This window comes from Bemisia tabaci, chromosome 4 (genome assembly GCF_918797505.1).
Source record: "Bemisia tabaci chromosome 4, PGI_BMITA_v3".
NCBI classification, from domain to species: Eukaryota; Metazoa; Arthropoda; class Insecta; order Hemiptera; family Aleyrodidae; genus Bemisia; species Bemisia tabaci.
In genome coordinates this window covers 45656436-45678317 of record NC_092796.1, presented here as the reverse complement: position 1 = coordinate 45678317, position 21882 = coordinate 45656436, and the positions used below count along the sequence as shown (strand labels likewise).

The 21882-nt window shown below is 39.6% G+C and overlaps 1 protein-coding gene across 3 annotated transcripts in view; it reads right to left on the bottom strand.

The window, feature by feature from the left end:
* The window catches only part of Ms (neuropeptide receptor myosuppressin), a 123165-nt gene extending 112720 nt beyond the window's left edge, over window positions 1-10445 (bottom strand). For 2 of the 3 annotated variants that reach the window (XM_019053048.2, XM_019053053.2), the window contains exon 1: window positions 10321-10445. The gene's annotated coding sequence lies outside the window, so the exon portion shown is untranslated. The remainder of the gene's footprint in view (window positions 1-10320) is intronic. The other variant, XM_019053051.2, reaches the window with a different exon arrangement.
* Between the last annotated feature and the right edge of the window lie 11437 nt (window positions 10446-21882).

Genomic DNA, 21882 nt, shown 5'->3' with positions numbered 1-21882 from the left:
GGAACTATGCGCATTAAGATAAGAGCCCTGAGACCCAGAAGGATACATGCTTAACAAGGCTCACGTCATAATGCACATAGTTCCGTTTGACAGAAATACGTCCAATTTTGCTGACCAGGTGGGTAGGAGTTTCTCCTCAAATAAATATGATGTGATTTGGAGATGTTACGGGGTTTTTAAGAGACCACTAACGTAGTTGAGCGCGGTCGGTTATTCAAGTTTCCGGTATCTGAGGCACTCGCGTAGATGCAGCGACGACGTTAGCTAGATGATGGGAGGTGTAGGGTGCACAGATAATAAAAGCGGTGAAAGACGTACATAGCACACATACTTCATGACGGCACGGGGTAACGCATTTCAAGTTGCTCATGGGCAACCTTGGTTATAGAATACCTTCGCTTTGCTCACTGGATTTGTCTTGAAAAACGAGTTTGCCTTCAAATTACCGTCCCCGAAAAATCTTCGGATATATGATATTGTATGCACTGTTAAAAATATTTGATTTACTCTGAGTGAATGGCCGGCGTGAAAAAAAAAATCCAGCGCGAATTTCGCGCCGTGCTCCGAGTGAATAGATCAGAGCGTAAATATCACCAATGACGGACGAATTAGTTGGACTGCATTTTGCAATTAGCAACTATAAGTTCCTGCCCGGTTTAAAAACAACGTATGTGCCATTAGTTTCCCTATGCACATAAGTGTTTATTCAGATTAGCCAGAATTTATAGGTCCAAGTTGCAAAATGCAGTCCAGTTGAGGTATCTCGAGTAGCGTGAATTCAGGATTAACTGGACTGCATTTTGGAGTTTGGAACTATAAATTCTGGCCCGTTTTATAAACAACCAATGTGACATTAGTTTCCCTATGCACATAAGTGTTTTTTCAGATGAGCCAGAATTTATAGTTCCAAATTGCAAAATGCAGTCCAACTGATATGAGCGCCGAACGGCAAAGTGATAGCGCCCTCGGCAATCATCGCCACGACTCGAGTTCGAATCCATGCTGCGGCAGTTCCGTTTTACGTTTGCCTGTCAGATTTTCACTCCCGCCAGAGCGCGAAATTCGCGCCGAGCTTATTTCGCGCCGGACCCATGCACTCAGAGTTACAGATGGTCAAAATAGCGACTGAGTAAGCGTGAATTTCGCGCCGGAATTTTTAACAGTGTAACGCGACTTAAGTACATGGAAGAATTAGAAAGACTGAATGCGGTGGAGTAAGATTTAAGAACGTGCAATCGTAAAATATTCTCAAATAATGATGCGTCTCGTATGTAATAAGACACATTTAAATGAAAAGGATCTCAATCCATTCCAACATGAGCCCTGAAACCCATGATAATGCATACATGATAGGGCTCATGTCACAATAGCCATAGTTCATTTCGATTAAAATGCGTCCAATACAGAGTCGGAAAAAATGAATGATTTGAAATAAATTGGAAATGTTTTGTTTCTCTTGATATCATCCAAGATGCGGTTTAAACAATAACAGGAACAAGGTTTCATTGCCTTAAAAACCCACACTTACAAATGTGAAAAAACTTCAGAATTGTTTTTTAGTCTAGTCGTAAAATTCTTTTTGGTAAAATATGCTTTGACTCGGGTTTTTGTACCAAGAATCTGAAATGAACCCAACTTCACCGATCGGTAGTATGTCACTCGTCTTGGAAAGCATTATTTTGGAATTGGTTGTCAGAATTTGACTTTACCTTCTTACCTCAGCATAAGCATGATTGTTGAAATGATCGACTTTGAGAGGTCGACCGATGAATAAAACGCCGAGACTAGAAAATCGGAAATAGTAGAGGTACAAACTCGAATAAGCATTTCTGCATTTCAGAGGGTTATGCAATTCAAACCACTCAAGCGTCGAAACTGCCTTCTAAGCTATTAAAATAAATTAAATTTTCGATAAATTTAGAGTAGAACTTCGAGAAAGACGCATGACGCACAGTTGATTGAATCAATAGGAGAGGTCGGACAAAATTTGAAAACTTTAAACGCTTATAACTTCGTTTTTACAAAACTTTGAGGTTCTAAAAGTAGTTCCAATGGTTTTCTCGTAAAATTTTCCTCTAAAAGCATCCCATGAAATTTAAAGTGTGACAAAATAAATTTCAAAATTTGTAGTTTCCGTTAAAAATTTCATGACAGCTGCCTCTCTGATTGACTCGAGCCACTGTGCGACGGAAAAAAAGGTACATATGAGACGGCAACGAGATCGATGTGTATCAATAGGTTCAGAACGTTGCTTATCGGCCGAATCAAATCTAATGGAGCAGTATAAATATGCACTCTTCGATTATAGATAGATAACTAGTCGCGCTCTCCGATATGTTTGTTGCCTATACAGAAAAATCGAAGGCGAACCTTAAATGGACGATACCTCCCGATGGATAACGCATATTCTATGCATAGTCTATCGGTTCTAGCAAAGTATGGAGGGAAACTCATCATTGCTCTTCATTTCTCTCACCTCTTTTTCCTCATCTTTCTTCTTCCCTCTCATTTTAACGCATTTGTTGTGAAGGCGCCTGGTGCAGTCTCGCTCTAAATGCGCCTCTCTTGATCTGGCTCTGGGTACCGTTTTACTTGGCTTAACCGCTAGTGCTAAAATCTTCACGGTTTGTTATTTTTATGTGTATTTGCTGCTTTGAGAACAATTTGGGCAAATCATGCTGGCATTAACGAACATCGACGACTGATTGCGTCAAATGATACTCTTTGTCTAAAGTCTGTCTTAAGCAATGTTAACCATTTAGAAAAAAAATTAAAAATATGCATTGTCACTTCAAAGCTCGCGTAATCTCTATTCACAGTTGAAACGGGATACCGCCTTCTCCCTTTACCCCTCTTAGATTTCTTCGATTTTGTAATTTTTTTTGAGCTTTAGCGAACTTCCAATTCGCGTCAAATGCTATTAATTTCCCTGGCATTTTTATAATTTTATTTTAAAAAATGTAAGGGCGCTTTTTCAGGCGCTGCAAGGGATCGAACGAATAGTGCACGTTTATTTCATCATAATGCATATCGCACGTGTCTCGGTTTGCGGCGTCACAAACCTCATAATTCGTTTTTTTAATGGAGAACTACTTAACGTCTACCTACTCTTAAAAACTTCCGGGATTTCCTTTCTCTATTTCGGGAAAATTCTTTAAACACCTCAAAGAATGATGTTGATTTGTTTAAAAAAAAAAAAAAAAAAAAAAAAAAAAAAAAAAATGGGAGCGGAGATTTTCAAACACCGCAGACGAGATACGTGGTTTGGTATTTTGGGCGCTTCTGGGTACCAGATGCGCCCTTTCCAGCCGTTCGACTCCCCCGATGTAACATGTACTATACTACATACCGTTTTGCCTTATGGGTAATGACGCCATTCTGGTACACCCGGGAAAATTTGATTTTTTTCTGCATCTGGTATTCGTAAAAGTTTTCGTGAAATGTTTTGCTTTTAAGCATAACAATCTCGCACGGACGTATTACCTGGTTAAACTATTTTGGGGCTTCGTTATGCTTAAATGCCTCATATTCGAGGTTGTAGTTTCAGATTGATTCGAAAAAATCACGAACAGTCACGTGATCTCTTCATTTTAGTGACGTATTACTGTGCTATTTTGTGATTCGTTCATTTTCTCGGCGCAGCATCGTCAAGCGTCAGCTGTTTGCGGCTCTGGGTTGAAGGTTTAAGGTTATGTCAGAGAGCATAGAAAGTTAGAGGCCCGACTCGATGCTAGGTAATTGAAACAGATGCGCTCGCAGCGCGCTCGCTGGCAACGTACGCAACTACTATTTTCTATTGTTTTCCAGAGACTAGCGGCGGGTATGTTGCTGCCGGACCACCTTCACGTAGGCAATTTGTTATACATCGTCCGTCCGCAATACTCTCGCTTGGCCGTATGAAAACGTTCCTCGCATGCGCAGTGTTAAAGAAGCGCCCTCCAACGCTTTGGCGTTGGAACTGCTTGTTTTTTTCCTCTGGTCACAACACATGAATAATCATGAAGCTTCATACTAGCATCATCTCAACAAATCAGCATCATTGTCACATGATCCGAGGAATCCAAATTTCAAGGGATTTTATTTAGGGACTAAATTTCAAGCCTGAACAGACAAACTTTAATTCAAATGCAGTGTCTATTTACTCGCACTCGTGCTCGTCGAGGCACATTGTGACTGCGTTGTTGCCAATTTGCAAAGCACCGGTAATGTATTTTTAAAGGAAACAGAATAATAAAGGCAACTCTGTAGACGCTGCTCCGCGTAGGAGTCCGAGTTATTCGTCAGGCCACTTGTGGAGCTGAATCGGCGATGCGTGCTTAACAGGTGGTATCACGACCAATTGAAGGACTTTTCCTGTATATTTATTTAAACCCTGCTCTGGAACATTACGCGGGTTACGGCTCTGGCACTCTTCTTAAATTCTGTTCAGGAAAAGGGAGAGATCTAGGATTTACGGACAGCATATACATACATAGACAAATTTTTCATGACATCCTATTCTATACTTCAATAACTTAAGTATGTATAGGAGAATTAGAGCTTAGGATTACTCGACTTAGATTTTATTTTTCAATAAAGCAATTCTTAGGGAATGCCTTGAAAGAAAAACGCGAGAAGATGACTTATTGGTTAATTGCATTTCAACTTTAGCAACATCGCGTAGATAACTGATTTTTGCTTTTATTTGATTGAGGAAAGAATTTTTGTTACTGACCCCAAAGTGTACTCAATACTTTTTAATTTTATTTTTCAAGGTTGTTTTAAAGCATAATTTAAATTATTCATGCACGATCAACGAAAATTGATTCTCCGATAAGAGAGAGCAAGGAAACATAGTAGGTAAATCCTCTATAACATAGGTAACTAAACAAAATTAAGGAGACTGCGGAAGTTTATGGGCGAGTAATGGCGCGATACTAAAAAACGGATAAAATCGAGAGGTCACTGGTGTAAACCTTATATGATCCATTGAAGAAAATCTTAGATGCATACTTGCGAGTAAATTTAAGAACTATTTTGTCTTATATATGTATCAAATTACACAAGCAAGAACGAAATTTCTATGAAACACTGCTCGATTCGTTTTCATATTAATTCAGTTATATACAACTGTATGTATTGCCATGTGCATGACTGTCGATTATTTCGAAGACTGATTGGTTCCGTCAAAATTTTTTAGCTATTTTTGGGATAAAATAAGTCGACGATGAAAATATGAGAACAAACACCTCGATTGCGATGTATCAAAATGTCTGCTTTTATTAAATAATTTCATTGGTGAAACTGCAAAACCATGCTTCTTCCGGTTTGTGGCGTCGCATAGATCTTTTTTTTTTTTTTTTTTTTTTTTTTTTCTAAGGAAGTAAAATGACTAATCATCGTTATTTCACAAAATTTCTGGGATCCTTCTTTGTTATTTCAATGATATTCTGGGAATCTCGAACAAAAATATCGAATACTGCTCTCTCACAATAATAGGAATAGTAGCAATAAGCGCAATGATAATAATAATGTTGAATTAACAAAGAAAGATTCCATACATTTCGTACAGTAATGATGATAGGCATTTTACTTCCTTAGAAAAAAAATATGATTGAAAAATGCGACAACGCACAAACCGGAAGAAACATGGATTTGCAGTTTTACCATTGAAATTATATCTCCAGATAGGTGTCGGTAAAATTGAGACGAATTGAACGCGGCTTTACCAAGAAGGATCTTAATTTCTTTTTATTTGTAGGGGCCAAAAATTACGTGCTATAATTGTTTTTACGGTATGAACATCATTTTCAAGACCACGAGAGCGTCTTTTGTTACAATTCATTTTTGTCGAAAAATAAAACTTTTTTGTACTTATACAGAGTGCACTGCTCTAAAAACGCTTCTATCCATTCAAAAGCTCACAGTTTATGGAAGTTTTCGTCGATTTCATAGAGTCATCCCTTCATGTTTACGTAAATGGCAGGAAAAATTAAAATTAGTCTCGCGGACTCTTCTTAAAATCAAAGTAACGAATGTTGCAAACGCTAAATCCCATTCGCAGAGAGGCTTGGACAGCAAACAAAGAATACAAGTGAAATTCTAATACCTGTCAGAGGGATTGAAATTAACTGCGGGTAATTTCTTCTTCTTTTACCGCAAGTGCCTGATTGATCAATTACAATAGGTTTCATCCACCACCATGCGGACGAAGTCTTACAATTTTCCTTACTCGTTCCATAAAATGAGTTTCGCAGCAAAGAGCGTAACTTAGAACTTGTCTGCGGGTCAGGTTAACTGCTTTCATTAAGGCTTCACAACGTCTTTTAATGGGAGTTTGGTGTCTGTTCCTAAGTTTATTGTAAGGCACACGCTGAGCTGGTGTGAATCAATATCTGTTAAAACACTCTACTTAACTGCTAGCTGCATCGACGTCTCACATTGGGATTTTGAGTTTTCACGGATGAAAACCTTAAATGAAATTCAAAAAGTTCCGAATTGATTCTCCAACGTTTTTGTAGTTCGGGGTCCACGCGATCGCTGAATCGGTGATACTCATACACCGATGTTTCGATTCGGAAAAAAACCTTTTCAAGAATTCAAAACTGCTTCTCATGCTTTAATTTTTCAAAAGGAAACAAGTCTATTATTAAAATATGAATAAAATATGTTTTTACATAAGTGGCGAATGTCCCGGGTATTTTGAAGAACTTAAGTATATTAGCCCTCTAATAAAAAAATATAATGAGCAGGAATGCGGTGATGGCGCATACCGTGATACATCATTTTCAAGTTTAACCACAGATATCATTGAGAACTATCCTATTTTCGACCCATGAGCCCTCTTTTTCTCTTGTTTCCATTCCATTAAAATAATCAAGTAAATACAATTGTCTGACAGAGCCAAATTACCCGCTTCCGAAAACCATGAGTTGCACTCGTATGCTTAAAACAATTCGCATTAATGTCGATGTTTCTTTTTCCTTGTGTAAGAGCAATACAACATTATGTTTACATTGGTAAAAAGTAAAACTACATACCCACACGGAAGCCTCACTCGATTATTGCTCAGCAAAATGTCTAGTGTCATAATTAATTTCAGATTAATTTTTTAAAATGATTATTTGCTCATTCCCCAGTTCACAATCAATGACTTAAAAAACAATAATTTGTCTCGGAGGGTTTATTATTTCAAGAGGAATTTTAAACATTTTGTTTTACAAGGTGGGAAAAGTAAATGAAAAAGATCGAATGATAATGGAGATTTTTTTTTATTTTTTTTATTTTTATTTTTTTAATCGCTTGATATGGAACAGATACGTTTTCACTTACAATGAAGGTGATAAATTGAATTTAAGGAACAAGAATTATTAGGACTATAAGTAACAGAGATTAGCTATGATGAAATGAAATTTACAAGTATAAGATTTACTTAAATCAACTCGGGTGATGGTGCGCGACACCGGAATCCGCCCTTTGGCATACATCGGTAATGATGATAAATAAAGTTCTTTTCGGACTTGACTATTTTTGGCGATGAACGATTGAACCTTTTTGCTTTAAAACAACTTATTTCGCGAGTATCTTAGGTGAAAAATGAGCACTGCTCTCATTTCAACATTGGTGCACCAGCGGATTGAACTTCGCTGTTCCTGAAATTCAACTGGTGAGCTCCCTATCAATGCTTTCAGCTCACACGTTCGAGGCCCTATTGTGTTGCGATTATCGCTCACACCCCATTTAAACTGCACATTGCGTGGAATCGACCTGTTTGAACAAAGTCTGTACACGCGTACGGTAAAATTGGATCGGCAAACATCGCCCACTCAAGGATGCCTCCGTAAAAGCGCGTGTTTAAATTGTAAGTTTACTAACTTCGTGCATATTTTTCCCGAGTTCTCTATTGTGATGCACCTACGTGATCGGAAATTATTTTTGAAAAAGTTACAGGAAGGCAAAGAAAGTCATAAAACTGTAAGCACAGAGTCTCAGCATCTCAACGTAAGGATGTTGAGGCTGCGAAAACGCGCGAATTAAACTCCCGATTACCTGGATTATTACATGGCTTATACGTCGGCCTCCTATGGTGTAGTAGTTGTAGCGCTAGCCCTATAATCGGTGGGTCCTGGGTTCGATTCCCGGCCAGGCGACCCGAGTTTGATGGTCTCAAATAATGGCTGCCTGGGACTGGTGGTAGGGACGAAGGGGGGACGGGACCAAAGCGCAAGGATTAGCCCTTGTGGGCTACTTGAAGTAGCAAAAGAAAAGATAGGACCGGGCCAATCTGCATATCGGAAAAATTCGGATAAAAGATAGAGTAAACAATATTCAATTAGATTAGAGCACATTACATATTTGAAAGGATTTATTGTTTTTTTTTTTTTAAAAAAATCATTTTTTTCATGTAAGTTGCGGACGTATAAAAAAAATTCTAAAGTGCCGAAAACTTTCGATCAAAATTAGAAAACAACAGTCCAAAATCAGCCTACTCTGATCAACTACACTTACTAATCATTACATAACCCATAAGTTATATTTATCACAAATTATTCTTCATTGTGCATTAACTAATTATTTATAATTGTTAAATCCGTTTCTCGTTTTCTTTCGTGTTTCGAAATCTCCGCTATCATATTATTTTACCACAGGAGAACGAACAAAACACTCCAACACTGTTGCTTGACGTTTTCTATGGATATCCTTCACAGAGAGAAGAAAACCCTGGGAATTTCTCTAAAAATGATTTTTGAGTGTTTTTTCATTCAGAAAATAAACTCTGACAGGAAGTCTGCAGCCGAGCTAAGCCTTTTTGCAGTTTTGCCGTCAATAAAGTTTTGTCGAGCTTGTCACGACGAAACAGAAAATCTCCACATTTATATTTTTGGAACCATGCAGATTTTATTATTTTTTTGTTTTTTATTCATGAAAAAAGTATTTTTTTTTTCTTTTGCAAAATTATCAACCCGGAAAATGCCGACGAGGTCCAGAGAATACCACGTTTGTATCATCGGGAGTCTATCGTATTTCGTTTGCGATGTTTCAAAATCAAAATAAAAACGTGCCTGAGGATGATTAATCCTGATTGGTTAAAGAAATGAGACACAAAAAGCAACATTTTACTACAGTTAAATGTTACTGCTGGACATTCCAGTGATCGCGTGTTTAATACGATGGTTGAAGACCAACATTTATTGAAGTGTGTTTTTAGAAAGGAAAATTACGGCCAGCACAAAAATTGATAAATAAAATGAAAGATCCATTTTCCCTCTGAATAGTGGAAAATTGAGAAATGGATTCGAAACTGATTTGAAACAAATCATTGATATTTAAAATGCAATGTTTTGTCGATATAACCGTGTAAGCCGTGTGTGATAACAATATGTGTGTCATAAAAAAGTAATAATTTCAATTCTGTCATTACCTTAAAAAGACCAATTGAGAATATAAATTGATATCCCTTCCTTGAATGAGCTGTGACAAGGCAGCGTTTTTTTCCATTAATGATGGCACTTAAACAGTTTTTATAGGAACGTCGCAAAAAATACCATTATCTTTTGGCGTGCATTCGGAGAAAAATGTCAAAGCTATCTTGTTTCAAGAGACTGTGTTTTAAATATAGACACATGCGCTCAGATAAAAGAAACCATGATCGACACTTTATATTTTATCGTCATTAAAAACGGTCACGTTGAAAATTACAGTTTCAGAATTCAAGAAATTGTTCGTTCATCGGTTTCGACGGTTGCATTAATTCGTTTTTGATAACTTTATCTTTGAGAAAATTTCGTGGAGCTCAGTTTTCGTCTTTTTACAAGTGCATTATTCTAAACGTAATATTGACATTTGGGTAAAGTTTAAAAATTTAAAGAATCACTTCCTTGGCCCAGACATTATAAAGTGTGTCAACTGCACAATCGCTCGAATCGAGGGCATTTTCCTAACATTCTCAATATTTTCGAAATCTCACAAAGTTTGATCAATAAATATTTGAATTATCCTTAAAAGAGGAAATTGTCAATGAGATTTATCATCTTTGAGACTAATTCTAGAAACGGCAATTATTGTTTTAGTAACCACCCCACTCTTAGAACTCTGATAATGGAGAATTGAAATCTAAAGAGGGAAAGGGCATATTGATACAAATAATCCGATGAATAATTTGAATAAAATACGACCAATTCTTCCGCCACAGTATCATTCTTTCTATACTTCCTCGAAATCTTCGTAATTTATAAAGCATTAATTTCCAGTGCTCAACACGCAGAACGATTCAATTTCCACTGCCCCCAAACAATCCGGAAATAAGAGCAAAAATTAAAGAATCATAAAAGTTGCACCCACCTGTGAGAGCGGATTCCTAGCGGTGACGGCGGCAGACCTAGCAGCGGGCGGGAGTTATAAGATGCGCCTTAGAAAACGTGGATAGATGACACCACTCAACAGCGTGATAAAGACTCCCGATTACATCCCCATTCTCTTTATACAAGCCATCCCTGCCCCCGCCCACCCCCTTCTCCATCCGACGAAGCGCGCGCCCACCTCGCACGCACTTTCCCGCCAATGGAAGCATACGTCACCCCGCGAGCAGTCGCGTCGCCGCCGCGAGTTTCCCTTCGCCGGACCATCCACGTCTGAAATCCGAATCATCCCTTCCATAAAAAGTTAGATTAACTCAAGGAATAAGTTTACTAGAAGGTACAGTACGCCCTCGGCCGTTACGCAGCCCAACCCTCAGAAGGCGCTTCGTATGCTGCCTCCATGGGGTAATTTAATTTGAGAGGGCTCAGTTAGGGACAACCCGCAAAAACCATGGAAGATTTTTTGACGAACCGTGACAATAAATGGACGTATTTATGCTAAAAGGAATTATAAGCGCACGGTTACGTGTATGTAATTCAACCGAATCATGACCGGACAAAGAGTCCGGAAGAATACAGTGATTAAATCTACTCAGTAGCAGCGCATATAAGCCCCAAAAAATTGCAAGCTATGTTGGGCTTTCATGCCGGTGAATTGGTCAAAGAGCATTCACACAACGCACGTAGGGCGCAAGCAACGGCAGGGTTAGAGGTAACTACAGATGACTCTACACTAATAATACAGATAACACATGTTTGATCTCTCCATGAACATGATTTTCTATACAGTCAATAGAATCATACGGAAACCGGGGCGAGGTACGCTTTTCGGGAATTAGCGCTGAAATAAGTACGCGGTATAATTAATTGAAGTTTTCAAGTAACTTCCCGATTTTTCCAGTGAAATATTTTAATGGTCAACAAAAGACATCTCCTACAGCTCATTTATGCAGCTAACTTAGAACCATCAAAAATCGATTAAGGTTTCAGGACATTCCGTCAACGATTTTTTGTCCGGGCACCTGTTTAGTCCAGTAATTTACGTTCACGCGTAAAATAAGAAACAGTGACTTGGTCCAAAGATTATATTTCAGTCCGTATGTAAAATTATATTGACAATATCGAATTAGAAAATTGAGAGAGAAGAAGATGTTGTTATGGTAACTCATTTTTCAAATGAAATGTTACTTTCTTCTTTTGATTGATCTTTCAAATTTTCATTGGTGAATATTTGGTTTTATTTCTGCTTTAACCCACTTTTACGTCAATCTTTTACAGTCAAACACGTCCATTTTTGAGCGTTTGGTTGCAAATACACCACGCAGCAGCACAGTAAAAGCACAAAATATAAAAGAGAAATTAAAAAGCTTTGGAAATCATTAAATTAGACACAGAACCACCTTAATATTTTCAAAACACACGTTATATTTTCCTTTAATACATACTTTTTTAAAAATAAATTTAAATGAGAATAATCCGTGCAGAGCGTGCGAACATGTCAAAATCATGAGTTGAAAAACGCTGACTCCGCGAGTTTAAATATTAGAGCCTAATACAGAGCAAAATGCGCACTGGCGCCTACAAACCTAACGGGATACTTCACGCGTTGCGTTATGCGTGAAGTATCCCTGTTAGGTTTGTAGGCGCCTATGCGCGTGTCACGCTGGTCACCCGCCGCACCGCGGAGTGCTACGGTGTTTCAAGCAACTATTTCGCGACATAGGTGTTGCACAGTATCATACGAGATTGAAGGCGCTCAAACGGATCAAGAATGACAAGCTTCCTTTACGGGTATAGAGATTTCCTTGCAAAATAAATCAATATACTACGTTACAAAAAGAGAGCGGTAATCTAAAAAACTCATTTAGTCCTAGCATCCGTATTTAATAACGTTTAGCATAATTTTTGAATTTCATTAGAAAAAAATGTGACTCGATTTAGGCAGAAACATTCTTGAGTATGCCGTCAAGAAGATTTTATTTTGAATCAAGACTAAAATAGCTGAATGAAAGCGGGTTTCTGCTTGATCTAAGTGATTTTTATTTTTATTTAAGCATCCTTTTTTCTCTGAACAGTCATATTTTCTTTATTGATTAATAAGAAAATCTTCTCGGCGGTAAATTTGAGCATATTTCTGCTTGAATCAAGTCACTTTTTCCTTTAATTAAGTTCAAAAATCGTTCTAAACGTTACTGGATCCAGGTACTAGGACTTAGCAAGTTTTTCGACTACAGCTCTCTTTTTTTTGTCGTCACTCGATTTAATTTGCGAGGGAACTTCGTGCTTTTGAAAGATGCCATCAATCATGATACGTTGGGGTGCCTTCAATCTTGTATGATACTGTGCGACACCTTCATGGCGAAGTAGTAGTTTGAAGCGCCGCGGCACGCCGGCGCCGGCGCCGTCGCAAAGTTATCGTACACAGGAAAAATCCAAGATCCTTTAGCTGAGGAAAATCAAAAGGTTCATCCGGTTCAGGTATAAGAAGATGGAATTTTCTTGAAAGATAATTAAGTCCTGTTGCACCAAAGAGGTGAAGAGAGTTTTAGTGAATTTTCCCTCATGGAATTAACGCCAAAATCTCAATTACATATTTGTTTCCGTTTGGCCAACGTAACAAACAAAAAACGACCAAACCCTCATTCTTCCAAGACATTACACATTTCATCCAAAAACGTCGTGAGCAAATGTTGTTTGTATTTACATGTTGACCAATTAACTTTGGGTCTCAGTAATTGGTAAGAGGACCAAAACTCCCTTGCCGAAAATTAAGGCTTACTACTTTACTTGTCCCTAGTGAGGATGCAGGGTTATTGTTGAAATTGATAGACAAAGCTGTAGACAAAGAAGACAACAGGGATATGGAGGGATCCTATTGGTGGAAGTAGATGGCCGCAATGGACGAAAGAGGTAGGTAATAGACTAACTAACGGCAACCAAAGAGAGAACCTACATATAGTTAGTCCATCATTTTCTCTCTTAGTTTATAGGAACCGTCCATTTCAACCGATACGATCCCTCCATATTCCCTTTGTCTTCTTTGTCTATCGCTTTGTCTATCAATTTCAACAATCAGCCCACTGTCCCCTGTGAACCTCCGAGGATATGATCCTACAGGTTGATGGCCTCTGTCCCACGCCTTAACTCCCCGCCCCTCTGCCTCCACCCCGACAAATTTCGATGCTTCTTCATTATAGTCCAATGAGGCTAAAAATACCACGGGCGGAATGTGAGTAGTTGGGGACTCTCACGGGTGATCTCATCGTCCGTCCCCTCTACAAGGCGCATTGTTGCCAGATTGTGCTGAGAAATCAGTAGTTTCCCCCATTTAAACCCATGTTAAATATCCATATTTAACGGCATAACTTGGCAACATTGACAAGGTGGCTAAAATCTGACCCTTATATCATGTACATATTAGTTACAAAGCGCCCTCGAGGCAGCGATGAATCGAGACCGATATATCATCTTGACCCAATCTTACTTAGCGTGCTAAGTGAGACGCGAAGTTAGCTAGGAATTTAGTCTTGGAAGCGCGGTGAGCACGCCAAACTGTTAAACGTCAATAATCGAGACAACTTCTTCAAAATAACTCATAAAATACGTAACGCTGTATAGAGGAAGGGGATCTGAGCCTGCGTTACGGGTGCGTCACAGAGGAAATAGGACGCTTAAGGCCACGTTACGCCACTCCACAGTGGGTGTTTAACACCTATTTTTAAAAAAAAAATCTAAGTTGAACAATCAATTCAACGACGCAATTTTTCCCCAAGAATTAATCACAAAACGCTAATTTGAGAGCGGGAGGGGTAAGCTGAGCGGCGTAACATCGGTTTTTTAGGCGGTTCTTGATCAGTTTGAGCGCCTTCAATCTCGGATGATACTGTGCAACACCTATGTCGCGTAATAGTTGCTTGAAACACCGTAGCACTCCGCGGTGCGGCGGGTGACCAGCGTGACACGCGCATAGGCGCCTACAAACCCAACAGGGATACTTCACGCATTACGCAACGCGTGAAGTATCCCGTTAGATTTGTAGGCGCCATTGCGCATTTTGCTCTGTGTTAGGCTCTAATATTTAAATCAGTCATAAAAAACTCACACAGTTCCCTAGAATAAGACATCGTATAAATTCAAATCTTGGTTCCTAGGTGAGATGATTGGCAGCGGTGTCTAGATTAAGTGACGCGGAGGCAGGGGAGTTTTTCTTCCCTGACCGAGACCAACTTAATATTAAGCCCTATCGAGGCAACTAAGTACTGACTTCCTCAAACCCGCCTCAACAACAGAGCAGTGAGCACCTATAAAAACAACCAAATCCCCGCTTTGTCGCCTAATACCCACCCGCCAGGAAGCAATGTCCAGACTTTGCTCAGAGCATCTCCCATTATTAAGTTTGTAATAACGGATTCACGCAACAAGTTACGCCAGCACAATACAGCCCTGAGCACTCGGTCCGCTGAAAACCTGACTTCAGTCTAGAAAAGCATAGTTCGATTTGCGATGGTGCAAGTTTCCTCTCGTAATTTATTTTCATTGGAGGAAACAAATTATTATCTAGTAATTATATAGAAATATGCTATAGTTTGTTTACGTCCTACAGGACAAGACTCAATTGCGCTAAACGCAGTCTCGTGTTTGATTAGTTCAGAATATACAGGGTTATTCAAAAGTCACGCACAACTGGCCATGAGGGGGGTGGCCATTTGAAATTTTTGAGTTGCCCCCCGCCCCCTTCCCCGAGGGGATCAAAAACTGGAATGTACCTAAAAAAATTCCCACCTAGATATGAGGAAAAGCGTCTAAAACCGAAATTTTTTCATACTTCTTATCATACGATACAGCGCAAGAGATGGATTGAGTGCCTCAACACCCGCATAAAAATATGCAAGTCATATGGGTGGGTTCACGATAACTGGAATAGTTTTGTCGCCGTAACAGACAACACATTTTTCGGTCATATTTTTAGTAGAAATGATAATCACTCGAATTTTTTGCTTTAATTGTCAAAGGGTTACATATTATGATGTTTTCTAATGATTTGTTGCTCTACTTCTCAATGAATATTATGTAAATTCCGAAAATGTGCTGTCTGTTACGCGGTAAAAAGTCAGCGTAACAGACAGCACATTTTCGGCCATTTATATATTAAAATTGAAAAGTGGAGCGATTAATCGTTGGAGAGCGTTATAACACGTAACCCTGTGTAGATGAATTTAAAAAAATTCGAGTGATTATCATTACTTCTAAAAACATGACCGAAAAATGTGTTGTCTGTTACGGCGACAAAACTATTCCAGTTATCGTGAAATCACCCATTAACTGACGGAACATCACAACGGTCAGTTTTATTAGAGCCAATCGAGTCATGCAATACCTCTTCTACAATTTATCTACGGGGATTTTGCTCCCTAAAAAACACGTATCACATTGCGAACATTCGTATCCTGTTACTTGGGCCAATAATTCGCCTTCAAATAGTTGGCTATGCAAAATGACTGTCGCCACGCACGAATAGTGGTATCAAAATTTCGCATTAAGATTACGCAGTGATTTGAAGGCGATGCTATGTATCCTATCTGAGTGGCCCTGTACGATGATGTCGACCAAAAATGTTCATAATTTGTGAGTTTTTAATCGAACCGTAATTTTTTAAAATGCGCGAAGAACATTCTTTTGAATTCTAATATTTCTTTTGTCTGTAAGTCTGATTCCAAAAAAGAGAGCCCAAACGCTCGGTTCAGATTGTAATTTTTACAATAAAAAAAATTTGTAAAGCGGGTAAAATGTGTTGTCTGTTACGGTGACAAAACTATTCCAGTTATCGTGAAACCACCCATATAATTTTTCGTTCCTCATGGTGAAAAAGAGTTTTACCGGTATTTGATGTGTGACTTTGTGCTCATTTTTTCTTATCACTTCGACGAGTGTCACTATAATTTTTATTCGTTTTATACCAAGTTTCCGTAAGTCACATGATTTGCATTGATGGTGAAATCCGACGACACTGTAACGGCAAATACTTTATATGCGGGAAAAAACTGAATGAAAAAGCAATATAGCTGACAAATGGTATCTCTGCGAGCATGATAGTCCATCGATACAACCCGATTCATTAACAAGACAGGAGTAAGCAATAAATAATTACTGCAAAAAAAAGCTAACTCGTTTTAAGCGGAACATGCATGGATGCCAAGTATTCATTGCATTCATTGTTTTTTTTAAACTGAAACATGTTTACGTTGCCGAATTATGTTCCTATTACTCAACGTAGGTCCAAAGAACTGTTAAAAAATATAAAAAATAACTTGAACTTTGAATTATAAATTCTCTTGATATCTTCTTTTACAATTACACTTTTCTCAGAAAAATACATTTTAATGAATCATGCTATCAGTTGGCTTTTGTGCCTAATTTTGTGCCTAAAAATACGCGCCTAAAAGATATCAATACATCAGTTTCATTGTACTTTGTTCCTTGTATCTTATTTAAGAATGGGAACTAAAAATGCACACAATTGAATAATAGCCTCACCCTACGGTGTAAAAGTATTTTGTTTTTACAACCTCTATCGTTTTAAAGTTTGGATTCAAGAAGCAAGTCGATTATTCTCCGCAAAAAAGTAAATAAATATATGATTTGCAGTGATGTATCATAAATAATCTGATTGGAGATTCCAACTCATATTTCAAATTCCAGCGTTGTTGCAATATTTCTAGATTTATTCTAAACCGATACAATTTATTTTCAGCCAAGTAAAATTGTGTCAGTGGGAATTGTCTTCAATTACTCAATAAGTAGCCTCATTTTCGATTCTTCAACAATCTGTGCCTATCTAAACTTAGTAAATACGAATATCGATGAGTTAGGTACTTTTTTTTGGACCTACTCCTCTTTCCGAGCGAGACCAAAATTTCACAATATCCTTCCGGAGTCGAGCTCGAAACATTACTGCTCTTCAGAGATACCTCCTACATTTGCGACCGTTAAATATTGCTGACGTAGAGTTTTAATATTGGCTGAATAAAGCGGGGTTTTCTGTTTTCTAAACCATGTGATAACCGTATATCTCATACCGCCACTTTTATATATCAACGCTCTGACCATTAGGATGAGACTTTGTCTTGAATAAGTCTTTGGTAAAAGATAGAAAGCACATGACCCGACGAATAGTATCCATGAGCAAGATTTATTTCAGCCAGAACTCGCGGCGGATGAGTTGACACTTGTTGGATTTTTAGTGACTTGCTCAGTAGACAGTTCGGAGTATCTTCACCCAGCACTATCGTCGACACCCCCCCCCCCCCATTTCTTTTACCTATCGGACGACGCCAGCATTATTGCTTGCAATCAGAAAGTTAAAAAATGTCATCTTATCTGAATAACGAGCTCTATTAAGACTGCGTAACAAGTATTTTTTTCCCCTCTCTCAAGCCCTCTGAATCTCATCTTGGTGGTCAGAGCCTTGAAGGACGGGTCATAAATGAAGCCGGCACGTGGTTGAGAAAACAGGACAGGGAGTTCTACGCACCCGGCTTTAGGTCGCTGGTTCAACGATCCCACTGTGCTTCCTATTTCACGACGAATGGTAAGATCGTCCAAATTTGCATTCTAAATCAGACACTTCAATCAGGTCAAACGAGTAAAGGTAACGTTTTACACGCTCGGGTGGTGAGTTCTCGAAAAAAAAAGAAAAAAAAAATATTTTGCCAAGCCCTGTCCTTGATATAATGAATTCTTACGCACGGAGAAAAAACCTCGTGCGTGGGACCCGAAGTTTAGGTCATATGGATCTCTGCAGTTTCCGGATGGAGCATCTGAACACTTATGGTCAAGCTGTCGAGGTTCGGATCACACATCTGAAACTTCAGTTCTTACATCTGAAGTACTTCAGATGTGAGAACCGAACTTTTTCGGATGTGAGAACCGAAGTACTTCAGATGTAAGAACTGAAGTTTCAGCTGAGTGATCCAAACCTCAGCAGCTGGACCTAAAGTGTTCAGATGCTCAATCCAAAAACTTCAGAGATCCATGTGACCTAAACTTCGGGTCCCACGCACGAAGTTTTTTCCTCCGTGTACCCACTCGATGTAGAGCAATGAGGAGATAGAAGCACAGAGGAAATCGAATATAGCGACATCCCTTATAACGACGTATCGGACACAACGGTGTGTCGGACACAACGACGTATCTAGTCGTTCCCGGCTCGGTTAAATTAGGATTATTCATGATCATGCCGCGCGTATCCAACACCTCGTGTTGGACTTTCCTGCTTGTTCTGAGATGTCATGTTATTACGTGTGATAAAATTTCATCAGATGCTTATGCCCAATGATATTTTTTTTAAATTTTCATTGAAAGAGATTCCACTGTGGAACTAGCCCTCGCAATAAATTGGAAAAAGAGCAGGGACAGAGTTGGTAGACATCTGCGGTCTCAAAAATTATACCATTCTGCAAAAAGTGAAAATCAGTGCAACGTATGAAACTCTATCACCTCGGACTGAAAGCTCTGCGGGCCAATTATTGAAATTGATAGACAAGGCGATAGACGAAGAAGACATAGGGAGTATGGAGCTATCCTTTTAGTTGAAATGGGTGGTTCTTACAGACAAAGGGGAAAATGATGGACTAACTGTAGGGTCCCTCGTGGGTTGTCGTTATGTTAGTCTATTACCTACCTCCTTTGTCCATTGCAACCACCTGCTTCCACCAGTAATACCCATCCATACCTCTTTTGTCTTCTTTTTCTATAGCTTTGTCAATCAGTTTCAATAATCGGCCCGCTGACTTGGATCCCCACTCGGTGCGGTGATGCCGTTCCGGCGAGAGTTCCCTTGATTTCCACGGGAGCAACGGTGTAATTTATGCGAGTGTCAGCGGTTGCTCTGATTGTGATGTCATCGAATCGTCGAGCTCGTCCAAGACGCCAGGAGCTCTTCCTGCGTCGGTTTTGCCCGGTCACTGGGGGAACGGCGCGGCGGAGGCGGGCGGCGGGTGGGGGAGGGTGAGGGGGAGGGGAGGGGAGGGGGGCGATGGAATTCAGTGTCAAAAGGAGCGGATGAGCCGAGTAAATATTGATTGAAAAGCCGCGACGATGGTGCGTCGAAGTCGGGGTTCATCGGTGCCCGTCTTCGGGACGCGGCCGAGGCGTTGGGGCTCCCAAGCACGAGCTTCATTTCCTCATTTGCGTTGAATAATAATTTCCTGTCTTTGTCTCCGCAGTTCTCAGCCAAATGTCATGCTGAGGCCCTGATCCCTGACCCGGCCGGCCGCACAGCGCCTCCAGCTTTCCCGCCGCTTTCCACCGCGCCGGCCGCGCCGCCCGCCAGTCCTTCGCCGCGGTTCCACCGATGATCTCCGCCTCCACGTTGAAGAGGCGCACCGCGCTCGATGGAAGGTTTCGGTGCAGGAACCAAATTTCCCGGAGGTTGAACCCAAAATTAAGTGAATCGGGAATAAAGAGGGGGAACTGCTTAAATATACCCCCTAGAGGATTTGCAAGACACGTTGGAACGTGCCAAATGGGGCCCCCACATTTTGCCGTCGAAGAGGTGAGCCGTCTCTCTGGAGCTCTGCCGCGCCGCGCTCCATGGAAGGTTTTGGTGCAGGAACCAAATTTCCCGGAGGTTGACCCCCAAATTAAGAGGATCGGGAATATAGAGGGGGAAATGCTTAAATATGCCCCCTAGAAGGTATGCAAGACACCTCAGAACGTTCCGAATGGGCCCCCCACGGGTTGCCAAAGGGGGCCTTTTTACCCGAAGTTCATGAGGCTATCACTCTTCAGCCCCATAAGGCCCAGTCCGCTCATATTTCAGTGTGACGTCGATTGGAACGTCAGACACAGAATGGCAGACCTAAGGCAAAAGCAAAATAAGTAATAATAATAATAATAAAGAAAAAAACAGCTACATAAAGAAATTCTTCATCGTCCAATAAAATATGTGTTTGCACTAAATACGTTTTGGGCGTTTCCATCTTGAAGTTCCTAAAGAGGATATGTTTGGATCGAGTTCAGCGGAAAGAGAGACCATTTTTCTTGATGAACAAGGAGTCTGCTCGTAAGGTAATTTGAAAAAGTCTAGAAGCTTCCTGAAGGAGTAGGTCCCTTGCTCGGAATCCATCTCACCAATAGGAACTCTATAAAGAGAGAAACAGCTGTGGTTTTTCTGAGCTGATTTAGCTCGTTTTGCATTCTGAAAGGCGGGGCCAACCTCTCACAAAACTTTAAAAAAAAAAAAAAAAAAAAAAAAAAAAAAAAAAAAAATTATAGGTCGATTCTTTCCGGAAGCACAGCACTGTAGATTTGTTTGAAAATTTCAGGGGTTTTGCCTCACATTATGGGGGGGGGGGGGGAGGGATTCCCTAAATGGCGATGGCCGATGTGACTTGATTCATGTCTGCTCAATGCTATCCAAATAAAAAGTAATTCATATTTAAAAGGAATAGTAAGCCTGAAAGCTCGACCAATATCAACCAAGTAGCCATTTTTTGAAAATTATGAGTTTCATCAAAAAGGGAATTTTTAGTCCATCAATTTTAACCAGAATCAGCTTAACTGTGAATCAGCTATGCATGTCAATTAATTTTTAATTCTTTTTTTTTTTGCGAGGAAAAGAGACAAGAAGATCATTTGAGATTTTCGGGTTTAATCACATTACAAAGAACACATTTACACAATTTCGAAGCAGACTTTAATTGGTAATTTTATAATATATTTTGCAACGTTTAATTCAATCAGGCTGATTCCGATTGAAGGAGCTTCGTTACCTAATTGAGTACCTTATTCAATTAATACCTGTGAGGCTGGTCGGTTGAATAGGTAGGGGTGGGCTGCAAAAGCTTGGATTCTTGGTTCCTTGGTTGAAATTTAATGTATTTCCCCTCTCACTCCCGTGTAATTTTTAGATAAATGCCATTTAACTCGTCTGTGGAAGAAATACACCAATGTAGAGATTAAGTCGCCAATTTTTGCGCTCACGTTGCAACCTTGCTGTCCATTCACTAAGACTATTTATTCATTGACGATGTGATATCAATTCATTATCATGTGACAGTGACAGTGAGGCTACTAGACCGTAAGCAACAGAGGAGACTAAAAAAAGTCACACGTGGACATAAAAATCGAGAGTACTTTTTTGGTCCTCATTCATTCAGGTTAAGTTTTTATGCTCAAGGATTGCATTGCATATGCAGAGAGAACTCTGCTTTTTTCTCTCAACACTTAATTCTTGAGTACTCATTGAGTATGGTGGAAGGAGAAATGATTCAACCCTGTTAGGAGCCTCTCCAACTGTTAGTCAGTAACAGAACAATACGTACCTGAAAATGATAGGCTATCAGAGAAAACGCGGGGGAAAAGTGTAAGGGGTTATCCCATTAAATTGTGGCACTACCCCAATTTGTTGGATGATATGGACATTTCCATGTTTGAAATGATGTCCATAATAATGCTCTCCGAAAACTGACCATTGATTCAACATCAATACTGAGTGCTCGTTGACCTTTAAAAACCACGAAGTTCGCAATTTTTCAACAAGTCA